The 15,758-nt window shown below is 41.3% G+C and overlaps 1 long non-coding RNA gene across 1 annotated transcript; it reads right to left on the minus strand.

Annotated features, from left to right (window-relative positions):
* Positions 1-10,186: 10,186 nt before the first annotated feature.
* On the minus strand, positions 10,187-15,321 carry LOC308459627. Its single transcript, XR_013978239.1, has 3 exons — positions 15,205-15,321; positions 11,789-11,950; positions 10,187-10,281 (listed from the first exon to the last, which is right to left on the minus strand). It is a non-coding gene; the product is annotated as an uncharacterized lncRNA (long non-coding RNA).
* Positions 15,322-15,758: the final 437 nt, after the last annotated feature.

Raw genomic sequence — 15,758 nt, forward strand, 5'->3', positions numbered from 1 at the left:
AGATTGCTTGTCACCTGTAGGAAGTAGCTGTCTGCTATGAGTAGTCTCTTCAGTCATAAATGTAATCATCTGTTAGTTATTCATTGAGCTATACTTCACAGTCTGGATGTAGCAGTGAGGGTAGTGTACAAAGCACCTTGGTAGCAAAATATATGAAACAGTGGATGTGTTCACTTGAAGACAATGGGAGGGCATCTATTTGTATGTTATTTATAAAGCTGGACACTATTTGCATCCAAGTTCATCTCTCAAATTTATTGGGGGTGGTGGTGCTGAAGAATCTGTTTTAAAGGAGAACACTAATCTGAGAAGCACCATGCAATTTTTACTTCAGCTAGGTACTTCATTACAATCTTAGGGCAATGGTATTGCAGTGATTTGAGGCAGGCGTCTCAACAATTCGTTCATTATAGTGAACGTCCAAATTCTAGTGAATGTTGAAAGGTACATCTTAAAACTGCTGCCTGCATCTTGGTGCTTCTGTCCATCTGCCTCCTGGAACCAAGAAGACAAGAAGTCGTTATTGTTCATGTTTGTGGTTTTTGCTGCAGGTGTTGACAAAGGCATGGATTTCTTTTTTTATTTATAAAACTACGGTATATATACTGCAATGTGTGGTGTCTTTGTCACGGACAGAACATTGCTTGGACAAGATTCAGATTATTGGCTGTTCCAGTTGTATCAGGAGTGCTATGCACCTATTAAGACAGCCTACCTTTGGAGACTGATGAATATAATTATCTTTCAGAGTACTCTGGGGGGGGGGGGAGCGGTGTTGATGGTAGCCTTCTTGCTGGCAGTTTGGTAAATCAGGGGAATAAACATCTTGTCTGGGCTCTTCACATGATTGCCTCTAGATGCCCACCTGGCAGTGAATTCATTTGCCCCTGGGGAACGTGGTACAAAGGTTTTCGTAAACAGAAACCCAGACTATGCCAGCTGAATCCTGTTAATTTCCCCAAAACAAGATTTGCCCAACTTGTTGGATATACACATGCATACAACCCCATTTGAGAGTGCCTCTCTGAGTTTCCCAATATTCACAAAAATGGTCTAAGTTCATCAGACCAACATTTTGAACATTATCATAACAGTGACATCCTCTACATGTTAATATTTGACTGAATAGGACATTTGTTGGGATGATGGGAACTGTAGTCCAAAAAACACTGGAGACCCATGTTTGGGAAATCCTGGTTTAGAACAATGTATTTATTTGAGTTATACACTCTTCAGCATATGACTTTTCTTAGTGCAATGATTTCATATTTCCTATAGTGTACATGCAGTTTTTGATATGCAATAACATTCTGTGATTTTCTGGTGAACTCCGTAAGGACACAGTTGGGACTCAGCTATGCAGCTGCAAATAAAACGTTTTAAGTGTGTTGTAAAGTGCAATACACAAATTTGACTCTAGATGGCGACAGTAAGCTACGGCAAATTCAATGTATTTTTCAAAACTTTTTTTTTTTAAAGCATTTTCACAGCATTTGTGTAGATTCCACCTGGGTTAAAGCATGGTGCTGAGAATGCCAAGGTCATGGGTTTGATCCCCATATGGGCCAGCTGCATATTCCTGCAATGCAAGGAGTTAGACCAGATGGCCCTCAGGAACCCTTCCAACTCTACAATTCTTTGATTTCTGCATTTGCAGGCAAAATTAGCTTTTCCCTATAAAAGAAGGATGTCTCATATGGAAATATATTATTTTACTATAGCCATTTTAAAAAATGAAACAATTTTTCTAAAGAGATATGATGTTCCTGTAAGAAAGAGCATGCATACAACATATGTTTGTTATGCGTGACAAATGTACATCTTCTGGGAGTCCTACACTGAAGGATAGCCTATACACTTATTAAATAAAAAATCAGTTTATTGCCTCCCAGATAGCTGAACGCTAAATGATTATAATATATTTAACTAAATTTGCATAAGTTTAATATAACATTTTATGGCCTTCCATCTGGGAGAAATAGCAATCTTAGGAAGTGGGATGCCGTAAAGATCATTTTCAATAGAAATTAGGAAGAGCTTCAGAGTTAGCTTCCCCCTTAGTCTTCTCAGTATAAACTTGGCAACATGATTGTTCCAGGGATGAGATCATGGGTTTCTGAATTCACTACATGGAAAATTGGAGTAGCTAAATTTTAAAAAGGGGAAATATACCCTCTGAAAAAGACAGCTTATAATGGGCATGCTGATGTCTGACTATACAAAATCCCTCCAGGCACCACAGTAAAAAAAGGGGGTGTTTTTGTTTAATAAGGCTTTCCACATATAAAGAAAGAGCCTTTGGCAATTGGAGAAGCTCTTTTGTGGCATCCAGTGCCATTTGTCTCTTATAAACTCACAGGAAAAACTGCAGTAAAAGGTGTCAAGAATATTCCATATTCACCCCTGGGAGGAATTGTTTCACACAAGCCAAATCTTGTAGTTCACCAAACAGTCTTTCACAAAGGTATAGGTTTATCATGCTAGATTATCTCTCTCTCAACCACCTCCTCTTTCGTTGCATACACACCATACATTTAAGGAATTTTGCTTCCCCCAAAGAAAGCTATGGTTTTCCCAGTAGTGATGTATGGAAGTGAGAGCTGGACCATAAAGAAGGCTGATCACTGAAGAATTGATGCTTTTGAATTATGGTGCTAGAGGAGACTCTTGAGAGTCCCATGGACTGCAAGAAGATCAAACCTATCCATTCTTAAGGAAATCAGCCCTGAGTGCTCACTGAAAGGACAGACCGTGAAGCTGAGACTCCAATACTTTGGCCACCTCATGAGAAGAGAAGACTCCCTGGAAAAGACCCTGATGTTGGAAAAGATGGCGGGCACAAGGAGAAGGGGACGACAGAGGACAAGATGCCTGGACAGTGTTCTCGAAGCTACCAGCATGAGTTTGACCAAACTGCAGGAGGCAGTGGAAGACCGGAGTGCCTGGCGTGCTCTGGTCCATGGGGTCACAAAGAGTTGGAAACAACCAAAGAATCCTGGAAATTGCAGTTTACTGCCCACAATGCTACAGTTCCCAGCACCCTTATCAAGCTACACGTCCCAGGGGTCTTTGGAGAATGCTAGGTGTTTTAAATGTATAGTGTATACACAGCATCCATCTAAAACATCTCACCTCTTGAGGTAAGGCAGGAAGGACCCTTCCAACTGCACAGGTAGACACTCCTTCTAGTGTCTAGTCCAGCAACATCTAGAGGACCACAGAGGTTGCTTGAAAAGCCATTGGCCATGACCACACCTTGTCCCAAAGTTCCCCACTGATGTCACTTACCTGGCAAATGGCAGGAGATGAAGCAGGAAATCCTTTAGTGGCATTCCTTTTCAAGTGGCGATGCCTGCATGAAATGAGGGGACAGAATCAGCTCCAGAAGTCAGAGGGGTTAAGCTAAGGCAGCATTGCTGAAGGCAAGGCGATGGGCCTTCTCCCCTCGACCAATGGGAGCTCTCATTCTTTTTGGATCCCACAGAAGGGAGGTAGTAGCAGCAGCAGCATAACAAGACTGGGTTAAGCAACGGCTGGCAGAAACTTCCTTGGAAACTCTGCATGCCCCCTCACTTCCCAGAAGCTCAGAGATACCTAGGAAGCTCTGGGAGGGACAGTTGGTTAAGGTGGCCTCAATTTACACCTAAGAAAAAGGAAGAAGGACAAAGAGAAATGTGAAGAGCAGTGAACCCTGAGGAGGAAGGAAACAGGGGCTGTTTCCAGAGCCAAGAGCAACTGAACTCTGAGTGGGGTTCCTCTGTCCATTGTCATTGCCCCCACCTTTTTTAAACTAAAGGTTGATTCTTGTGGCGCTATAGACTTTGGAACAGGGGCTAACTCTTGCCTGAGAGAAAGTAGAAGCTTCTCACTACCACATGTCACCCACCCTGGCAGAGCACAGAACCGCCTTCCCACCATAATATTCAGCCCAGCAGGAGCCCAGCAATCCCCCAACTCCTCCCAGCACAAGTGAATCAAGTCTTGGCAGCCCTACAACAAGGACATTATGCAGTGTAGCTGTTAACAGGCAGCAGCCAAAGCACTTCTTTGCAGGCAACGTATGTGCTCAGCTCTGACGGCGATGCATTTAAGAAGAGATGTGAATCTTTACAGCACATTTATTCCAGAGTCAGCAGAATCCTTTCAAGGGTTTTCACCACTCGTGTTAAATACAAATTTTTGTTATGTATCCGTCTTGAAGCTTCGCCAGTTACGGTAATCAAATCATTTCAGTTTCACAATAATGATCCTTCTGAGACCATCCCTATTTACTGCCTACCACTGTTAATTTATTTAGGATGACATATACGATGTTTACATTTTATATTATTTTAAAGGCAGAGGATGAAATGAAAGCAGGTTGCTTTTAATTCCCACCCTACCCTCCAAAAATAAAGGTATAATACTTGCCTAACGCTCAAACGATATCAAAATAAAATGCATTCTGTTGTTAAGGCAGAAAGTCACAAAGATCTGTTCCACTTTGCTGAAACTAATATTTGCTTGCTTTAGTGGCATTTTTTTTCGGTTGGTAGGTCAAATGTCCGTATTAAAAAGGCCTTATTTGACCTGGGTCTGCTAGCTGAGGGAGTAGTCAACATGCTGCCCTCCATATGTTCATGGACCATAACTCCCATCATCCCTGGCCATTGACCATTCTGCTTGAGGCTGATAGGAGTAGTAGTCCAACAACTACAACGTAAAGTGGGTAGAGGCTATAACACAGTTAGCTTACCTGCAGTTATCCCAATAAGAGACATTACGCAATCATATTGCCCATCATGGGTTAGCTTGGGGTAACAGTTGGTGCACCTACTGCTGCTGTTGTAGTTCTTTACCCATTTCTAGCAAAGACCAGCACAAATCTGTCACACATCTTGCTGAAAAGACCTTGGTGGGGAGACCGGGCCATGAGTGATCAGCAGGTAATGCCCAGTGCTGGATTTACGTATAAGCTAAGCAGGCTATAGCTTAGGGCCCCACTCTCTTGGGAGCCCCTAAAAAATTTAAAGGGGAAAAAACTGGATGTACATTATAAGATAAAAAAACAAATAAAATAAAACCTACATACAGCAACAGTGTTTTGTGTTGTGTAGGCTCCTATGATGTAAGTAATGGCCCCCGCCTGCTAGCCTGTTCCCTAAAATATCACTGGTTTGCTCATTTCTATATATGGACCGGTTGCATGGCAACATGCAGCTGCAGACTGCAGTGCAGCACAGTTGAATGTGGGTCAAGCTGTTGTACCTGTTTTCTAATATTAAAGAGTGCTTGTAGAGTGATGATCAGGCAGTATAGACTAAGGGTATGAGTCTTATGCCTACTGATTGATTTCATGTCATACATAATTTATTTATTTTGTAAATTACCATATATTCAACACAAAAAAAGTGACAATTTGTTGTTGACAAAGGACAGCTGGACATATAAAGGGCCCCATTACCTTCAGTAGCTTAGGGCCTCCTCAGACCTACATCCAGCCCTGGTAATGCCCCTAATGTGTTATGCTGGCCATAACTGTAACTATGGCTGCTAAACTCCTTCCACTTAGCTGGCTTGTAAATTATATTATGCAGAATGCACTTGCTACACACATCTATGAAACCACAGCAGAGGCTTGCGGACACTTTTTGTTTGTTTTCGTTCAAGGGAGGAAATATCTGACCAAAGCTGCCGACTTCAAAGACACTTTAATCACAGCTCACAGGAAGGAATATTCTGCAATACGAAACGCATCACATTTCAAAGCGCCGAAAGGTCAAGCACAGCCTCTGGCAATGCAAAACGAAGCTGATAAGGATGAAATAAGCCTTTCCAACACTCTGTCTCCAAAGAACTATCTGGAGAGGTCCATTATTGATCAATGATTCCATCACAGATTCTAGTAATTGCCCCAAGGCTTAAGAGGGTTCCACTGTCCTCCGTCAACTGCACCACCACTTCTTGCCCTCCCTCTTGGAGCCCTGGGTGTCCATTTCAGTGGGGAGCAGTCAATGGTGCCACCTTAGAATGGGAGCAAAGCTGTGGTGATACAATGGGCAAAAGATGTGGGACATAATATACAAATAGTTACAGGTAGGTAGCAGTGTTGGTCTGCCGTAGTCGAAACAAAATAAAAATATAATTTTTTTGTATCTGAAGAAGTGTGCATGCACACGAAAGCTCATACCAACAGCAAACTTAGTTTGCTAGGTGCTACTGGAAGGAATTTTGTTATAATATACAAATGACAGACTGGGAGAGGCTGTGGAAAATACTGAAATTTACGGCATGTTCTTTATTGAAAGAATATTATATGAAAATGATGTACCAGTGGTATTTGACCCTGGTAAAACTAGCAAAAATGTATAGACCAAGTACCAATATATGCTGGAAATGTAAGGAAAAAGAAGGTACCTTTTATCATATGTGGTGGAACTGTAATATAACTTTAAAATTTATGGGAAATGATATATAATGAAATGAAAAAAATGTTTAAAATAACTTGTTTAAAAACTAGAAGCATTTTTATTAGGAATTATAGGTGCCATGATCCCAAAAGACCAGAGGAAATAGTTCATGTATGCTACAATGGCCGCCTAAGATGTTACTAGCCCAGAAATGAAAGAGACAGCCCGGGCCAGAGAAGAATGGCAAATCAAGTTGATGGACTATGCCGAAATGGCAAAACTAACTGGGAAGCTCAGGAACCAAGAAGACAAGAATTTTTTTACATATGAACTCATTACAATGGTTTACTGGAGCCTGACAAGTCTACAGTCTAATATGGTAGGTCTCTAGCCAGACTTTGGCCCCCACCATGATGTAATTAACTGAGAGAGACCATTTCCTGCACTGGATTTTTTAGTATATCCTGCTGCTCAGACGATAATAGTTCAAACTTGATTATATTACAAGAAAAAGAATTGTGAATGTGTAAATTAAGGAGGAGGTGGGCGTGGATGAATAATATATACCAGTAGCCAGCCTAGGATATGAAGCAATTGGTTAATTAGCCCATGTTACACCCAGCTCTTTTGCAGACTTAGAAAAGAAAAGGAATTAGGAAGCTCTAGCCATAGAGCACATATATTGGCTATGGGTTTAGTCCAACTGAACTGATTTAAATCCATGTATCTCAGGTTTGATGGACATGAACTGGGCTGGCATGTGACAATACTGGGGGGAGAGAGAGAGAATGTGACTGTTCAGTCATGTGAGGTTACAGAAGTAGATTTTGCATAAGGCACTCATGGCCATTGGAATACCTAATATGTGACGGTTTTCTGAGCAGTAAGTTACATACTGCTCGGATGAACTGGTATGGCGATAGCACCGTAGCAAACAATGCCTTCTAAATATTTTTCTCAAGAGGCACCAATTCATTGCAAAGATGCATATTTTAACTCCAAATTCACAAGTGCAGCTTGACACCCATCAATCACATTGCCTCCATTAGTATCCTTTAAGGAAAGAAACACCCCCTAAATCCCATCAGCGTTTCAGTTTTACAGTACCTTACATCTGCATGTGGCAGCGCCATTATCCGTTTCCATACATAAAATAAAATAGGCAAAATATGCACAGCCAGTCATTTGGATCAATGGGAAATGGAGACAGCACTTCTCCTGCCCAAGCTCATGGCATGGCCTTCACTACGAACAATATCAGAGCCATCACAGTCTCTTGCCACCACAGGGTGCCTTACAGATAGATGAGTAAGAAGCAGTGCTTTATAGCTACCACCTGCAAATTTCACAGTGCTGGCAAGTGCGCTGTACTGCTGTACTAGAACAGGATAATTGCTGGAGACAGAGTTGGCAAGAACAGTAGATGGGAGATATGTTCAATTGCACATGAGTATAGTAGGTGAACTGTTAAAATAAAGACCTGCCATTAAATGCTGAGCAGCTGGCAAATCTAGATAATCTGTTTTGGTTGCTGCAGATAGGGTAAAAAGTCATCAACTAATACGTTTTTAAAATATGTTTCATTTGTATGATAATAGGCTCTCATTCTAACTCGTTCAAATACCCATAACAGAGTGGCTTGGACAGAGACCATAACAAAGTTATGCAGAAGCTTTTGCTGAGCAGTACACCAAACTTTTTGAAATCTATTTAAAAAAAAAAAAAAAAAAACCCTGAAATCGAGGCTTCTTATGAATGCATATACAGACACTGACAATGTTCACCAAGAATGCAAAGTTTCTACACTATAGCACCAGGGACAGCTCAGTACATGCAATAGAAAATTTGTTCTTGAATGTGCAGGAGCTCTGTGCTGTTTTACGTTTAGAAACTGTATTTAAAACATTGGTGCAATTGTCCAATGCTGCAATGCAGCCATAGGTGTAGAAAGACTGATTCTGGTACCACCTAGGGCCATGTCTACCATTAAGCAGAGTGAGGTGGCCACCTAAACTGGCTGTTGCTGCAGAGCAGAGTTAGACAAAGTTATATGTCAGGCAGCCTACCCCTCGCTCCCTTCTGCTAACCTGCTGCTTTCAGGTGTGCTGGATAATTCTGTCCCTTTGCTGGTGGTGAAGTGAGGTTCAACCATTCAGCAGCTGTACATGGAAGGAAGGGAAACATCATCTTCTCCTTTGCCTTAAGCAACAAATGTCCTGGGCCGGCCCTGATAACATCCCATTTAGACGTCTGCAGTGTCTGGTACTGTACATAGGGCTCTTTCTGGTGATTGTTCAGAAATGTAAGTTGGCCCCTTCTTTGTTTTCAAAGCAAGGTCTTGCTTTATTTCAGTACACATTTGTTTAGCAGGAGCCATCATATCACTATGTATCTTATGCTTGCTGGGCTTATGTGGTATCTCAGGACTCAGCTAGATTAGAAAAAGGAAAAGTGTTTTATATGTGTTGTATATGCATTATAACCCAGATGGCGCTGTGAAGTTCTGTTTTTGCCCATCCGATTTCTCATACAAAGTTTACAACGTGTTTTCCTGAAACATTTCTTTGATGCGTCTAGATCCAGCCTCAGAGCTGTCATTCCTGCTACTGTTAACGTGCTAAAATTGTTTTATTATTATTATCATTCTGCATGCCACCTTGAATATGCGTCAATGTAAAAAGATGGGATACAAATAAGATTGCAGCAGCTAACCGAACAATGTTCTTTTACTTGGTGGGTGTGGGTGTGGGTGTGGGTGTGGGTGTGGGTGGGTGTGTGTACACACACACACGCGTGCGCGCGCACACACACACACACACTGTTGCTTTAAAAGCCTCACTGCAAGACAGTTCACAAGTCCCTGGGGGAAATGAAGGTCTGATTACTGAGACTACAGTAGTATAACTACTTAGCTGGGAGTGAGCTCCATAACCTGTGCTGTATCAAGAGTAGATCCATTGCAAATAATGTTCATTCATTTAAATGAGTTGGCTCTGAGCGGAGCTGATACTGGGTATAAACCTACTGGGTCTTACTTCTGAATTGACATGTAAAGGATTGCACTGTATATATGCTAAAGAAGAAACATCATTATACCTGTTGGGGGTGGAGTGGAGAACTGTGGACAGAGAGAAACATATCTACACCATGCATTTAATGCACATTGTACTACTTTAATAGTTCCGGCTTACCCCCTAAAGAATTCTGGGAACTGTAGTTCATTAAGGGTGCTGGGGGAGGTTTAGCTCTTGGGGAGAACTGCACAAGATTATTTGAGGGGAAGCCATTGCTGTTAAAGTGGTATAAATATGCATTAAATGTATGGTGTTGATGAACAAGGGGGAAAGCAGAACAAAGAATAAGCCAAATAGTAGGTCACTGAAAAGAAAAAAAGTGGAAACAAATCCATTAGACCAAGTAACTGTTTTAAATGCAAGTTCTTTTTTAAAAATTTTAAGGCTCTGCAAAAGCCCTTACAGCAAGATATATATTTTTTAAAAGGAAAGAAAAACAAGGGGGAAAGCACCCCTGTCTAACACACATATACCCCCAGCCCACCCCGCAAAAATGTCATGTATAAAAGTCCCTGTCGTTGGCAGCTGCCACATTTTCATTTTGGCAGACGTCTGAAAATTGCTGGCAAGGCCATGGAGTAAGGGTAAAAGACAAATGGTTTGTCATGAAACCTTTAACTAAGCTGATATTTCAGCAGCAAGGATGCCAGCATTTTTCTTTTGTTCCTGCTTTGCAGAATGGACATGACAGCCTCATCAGCATTGTTAATACATTGGCATTACCTGGCAGATTATTCATCTCTGCATCAGTCACTCAAGTGAGTTTCCGAAAGAAAGAAAAAATGACATGCCAGAATCTTCCTCGTGTCTAAGATGCCCTAAAAGAGGGAGGAATGAAGTTTTATTATTATGTAAACGCAAAAACAGATATTAGAGGCCTAATCTGATCTGTTTAACAAGACATTTGCAGTTGTGGTGAAACGCTTTTATAAGCCAATAGTCCATAAAGATCAACAGTTATCTCTGCAGAAACCTATTCAGCAGCAGAGATATTCCTCAGTTCTTTCTTACATATGCTTTCAAGGGATCTGACAAAGTGCAGCAGTGAATGGGGAAGAGACTTGCGCATGTTTACAGATATTTCACCTTGACAGTATCAGAGTCACAATTTATAAAGGTGACTGGAACACCATGGGAGGAAAGCCATTTTTATTTCCTTGCCCCCTCCCCCCCCCCGCAAAAAAACCCATGGAAAGTTTATTATTTATTTCCTCTGCAGGGGAAGAGGCGTAAAGGTGTGGTTTTACATTTTCCTGAAATCTGAAAAGACTTGCTTATCATGATGATCAAATATGATTGAGCCTGGATAGCTCAGCTGGCTAGAGCATGGCGCTGATAATGCCAAGGTTGCAGGTTCAGTTCCTGAATTTGACAGCTGCATATTCCTGCATTGTAGGGGGTTGGACTAAAATAATCAGGCATGGCCAAATTTGGCCCTCCAGCTGTTTTGGGACTACAACTCCCATCTTCCCTAGCTAACAGAACCAGTGGTCAGGGATGATGGGAATTGTAGTCCCCAAACAGCTGGAGGGCCAAGTTTGGCCTGGACTAGATGATTCCCTCAGGCTCCCTCAGGTGGAGTCTCCTTCTTTGGAGGTCTTTAAGCAGAGGCTTGACAACCATATGTCAGGAGTGCTCTGATGGTGTTTCCTGCTTGGCAGGGGGTTGGACTCGATGGCCCTTGTGGTCTCTTCCAACTCTATGATTCTATGATTCTATTCTATGATTCCCTTCCAACTCTACGATTCTATGACAGCACAAAACCTATTAGGCTGCAGTCTAAAGTCCACTCCAGCCCCTGACAAGTCCCCAACCCTCAGCTATGTAAGCCCTGGACTTTGTGCTGTGAAAAGATGCCTAATAATAATAATAATAATAATAATAATAATAGTAGTAGAAACCCATCCCTGCCACTTCCAATCCTGGCCTGAGCAAACCAGCTGCAGGGTCTAGGATGTGGTGGGGGCTCTAGCATAGGATCTCACGACTGCAGGATGGTCTGTGAAATGCTGCCTGAATTCAAGATTCTCTTTGAATCTGAGAGAATGGCATTCAAATCTTAATTCCGCCATGGCAGAGTACTCTCTCTCCCAGCCTCAGTTCCACAGCTGTGAAATGAGAATACTAATAACCTCTTTTAAAATGATGATGAATATGCTAAGGGTGATAATCTGTAATTTAAAATGGAAAATTCAGCAATAACAAATAACCAGGTGGCTTTTCATCAGGACTGAACCCTTTAACTGATTCATTGGTTAGATTACTTGATTTCTTTTTAACTGTTGTTTGACCAAAAAAAGGTGATTAATAAGGCAACGGGCTTACTTTTCTTTCTTTCTTTTAACTATTATTTTCAACACAAGCACTTATAAACATTGCAGATGAGAAGCACCAAATGGAATTCACCCTATTCTTTCTCACAGAAGGAAATGTCTCTTCTGGTGATGTGCTGAAATATTCTTTGTCATTTATCTCCTTGGCCATCCTCTGCCAAGAAAATAAATTGCATTTGAAAATGCTCAAAGTACAAGTAAAATTATGGAGAAATTCTCATGGGTGAGATGTGGGTGGTTTTGCTTTTGATGTGTTTTTACTTAGGGTGTTTGTTTGTCCTTTTTGCGTTCTATCAAGAATCTCTGCTTTGGTCAGTACTCTGCAGGTTTCCCAGGCACCTGTGCTTCCTGAAAACCCAAGGACACTGTCTACTGTGGCCCTCACAGGCGTTCACTTTTATTTTACAAAGCGCAATATTTTTAATTTTAAAATAATCAGTTGAATATTTTTTAAATAAAAAAAAATGTAGAAGAACCTATTTGAAACAAAACCAGCAAGTGTACTGATGATCTCACCATAGCTGTCAACGTTTCCCTTTTTTAAAGGGAAATTCCCTTATTCCAAATAGGATTCCTCGCAAGAAAAGGGAAAAGTTGACAGCTATGGGATCTCACACATTTGGTAGCCAGTTTTCCATGCTTAAGTAATAAGCCTGGGGGAATACATGGGTAATTCCTCCCATGGGACTTTTTTTTTTTTTTTTTAAATGATATTTATTGGGGAAAAAAATTTTTAAATTACACAAAAAAAGACAAGACAGAAAAATAAAAATAAAAAATAAAACCATCATTCTCAAATTCTCCCCTTTCAATACCTTCTTTCTTTGACCTCCTCCTCCTCCCTTTTCTTGTATCCTGATTAATAATAATCGCAGCAAATCCTTTCCATAATTCATAGTATTCTGTCATTACATTACCTTAATCTATTTTCATCTTATCTTATAGAAAACCTTAAAGTTTAAAACTTAAATCTTATTTTTACCAACTTCTCCTAACCATAACATTCTTACCAAATTCTTTAGACATTTTTACAAGAGCCAAGTAATTTCATTTCAACATTTTTCTAGCATTCATCAATTTTATAGAACAATCCTAATGATAATAAAAAAAAAGAAATAAACAATCCAATCTTCATCCAGCGTCCCTTCCTCCTGGTCCCGGGTTTTGTCAGTCCTTTTTATCCTATTAATCTAGCACATTAACCTGGTAATCTTATATCCGAGGCCCTCAAGTCTCTTCCATGTCCCTTCCGCAGCTCTTCTTCATATTTTCCTTTCATTCGTGGGAACTCCAGCTTGGTAATATTTTTGACCCTTTTCAACAAATCAGCCCCTTTTCCATAGTCCAGACTAGACTCCATGTGGTATTTTAAAACATGTTTCAGATTCCCTCCAAAATTGAGAGCCCCCACAGCTCCAAACATCTGACGGCCCATTGCCAGACTGGAAAAGTCCAAATCTCCCTGTATAGGGGGGTCTGTCCAACCCCCCATTTCCAAACCAAACCAAACTTTATCTTTCCAAGTCTGGTTTTTTCCAAGTTCATTTGTCAAATCCAAAAATTTATGTTCCTGCTGGGCCGCAGCTCCCTCCGTCTCTGGCGCCCAAGATTCAGCAGCATCCTCTTCTCTCAGCTGTTCTGTCATGGCACACTCCTGTTTTAGCTCCTGGGTGGGCTCCATATAATTTCCCACTACCTGTTCAAAGGTTCTGGCCGCATTAGTCATCAAATCCGTCTTCTGGCTTAACTGATCCAATAGGGCATTTATTTTGCAGAGAGCACCCAACAGTGCTTCTGAAGACATTGTCCTGCAAGGTCACAAATCCTTTCCCACGGTTGTAATCTGTGGCAGCTAAAGCTCCCAGGAATTAGTTACAATTTCACAGTCCCCCTCTAGGGGGAAATCTTCTGATTGTTCTTTCTTTTAAAAACAATAGCAACAAAGTTTCTTTTTAAAGGTATTTTGTCCATATTTGTTCTTTTTAAAATGCGAAAGGAAACAATGGAATCACTATGTTTCTCTTCTTTTAACTATCTGTCAAAGACATTTGTTTCTGGTCAATGAGCTTCAAACATCAATTCTGACACCCCGCTCCAGGATCAGGACGGTGGAAAATTACTTTGCTTTAAACTCACTTCTGCAGGTTTAAACAGCCCAAAAAAGATCCCCCTTCTTCTCCTGCTGCCAAAGGGGGGTTCAGCGATTTTAAATGATGAAAACCAATCCTTTGAAAGTGATTTTTAAAGCTCTAGTTTATGTTGTCTTTGCTTTATTCTGGCTACAAGAAAATGGAAGGCTGACTTCCTGTTTAGACCTTACCGTTTCAGTACCAAATTAAGGTAAATTTTAAAGTCCAAATTCCTTTCTATTTCGCCAGTTCTTATTTAAAGTCCAAATGTTCAATGTTCCAGTACTCACGGGTAGTTATTTTAGATGCCAAATTGTCCCAGGAAAAAGGCAGCGCTCTCCGGCAACGGCTATGCTGCTTCGCTCCGCAGAAAAAGCAATTGACTCACAGCACCGCGCCACTTCCCCCTCTTCGCTTCGGAGCCCGTTAGTGGGTTCCTTTGCGGGTTGGGGGGGCGCTAAGGGTGCCCGCCGAGTCCCACGGTCACAGGCTTCATCCGCCTGTGATTTCCAGAAGGGTCCCCGCTTCGCCGTAGCGAAAAAGACCCGTTTCATGAGGAGCTCCCTCCAGTTCAGAGGGAGTCCGCCATTATCGATGGCGCCACCCCGGAAGTCTCCCATGGGACTTTTTCAGATGAGGATGAGATGGTTGGATAGTGTTCTCGAAGCTACCAGCATGAGTTTGTCCAAACTGTGGGAGGCAGTGGAAGACAGGAGTGCCTGGCATGCTCTGGTCCATGGGGTCATGAAGAGTCGGACACAACTAAATGACTAAACAACAACAACAACAATCCTGGACAGCCAGGCAGAGCACCTCAGAGCACCAGAGATAGGTTTAATGGAACGAAAACCACGCATGCCATCCTCAGCCACCTTCCAATGATAAGTAAGTTCATTTCTGCACCCACCAAAATTCTAAAGAAAGTCTAAAGCACCCTGCGAATGAGGCAGAAAAACACCAGCATTTTTCACAGTGGGGGAAAAAAACTTTCAAGAAATTGTAGGACAGGAGCACAGCATTAGAGATGAGGGCTTCAATAGCACATCCAAGAACCATTGAGCTCTGTGCTGGATTGCTTCCATTAATATCATAAATTTTAAGTTTGGTGCTTATTGAACATCAGAAACGAACATAACCACCATTTCCCAGCTCCAAGCAATAGATTTCCATAGAGAATTATCAGGCCAATTCAACACTTCCAGGTTCCTTGTACACTCTCATTGTTAACTGTTTCTCAGTTATTCTGTGCAACGAAAACCTCAAGTATTTGTACCCTCACCCTGCTTCAGAGATGTTGTGAATTTTGTAAATTAGAAAATCAGTGTCAAGTTGCCCTTGAAAGTTTGCATATATCAAAAGTTGTCTCCCTTTGTTTGTCTGATGCTGTCTTTTCTTTCCAGATCTGAATAAATACATAAAACGGCTCAATATCTTAAAAGGAAAAACTATTCTTTGCTGTAGCACCTCCATCAAAACATCCAATGAATATTATAGAGTCTGAATTTTTCACATGATCACAACTAAATTTCAAGTAGCAATTTCTTTATTATAATGACGACAATGTGATATACTTTGAGACCCAAGCGACCCTGTTATGTGACAAGGTTATTCAAATGGAGCATAGCCAGGAAGTTATTGCTCAGCTCTTGCAAAGGCATCAGCCGAGGGAGCAGCAATAAAATAAATAAATAAATAAATGAACAACAAACATTGCCACAGCAGTGTTTTGTGGAGTTTGCCATCTGGGTACTTCAACAATCAATCAGCCCTCTTATGAGACTCCAGCTGTTTACTCCATCCCTTCATGAAGGGGAAAGAGAAAAGAGATAGAAA

This window comes from Podarcis pityusensis (genome assembly GCF_964106645.2).
Source record: "Podarcis pityusensis genome assembly, chromosome: 12".
NCBI lineage: Eukaryota > Metazoa > Chordata > Lepidosauria > Squamata > Lacertidae > Podarcis > Podarcis pityusensis.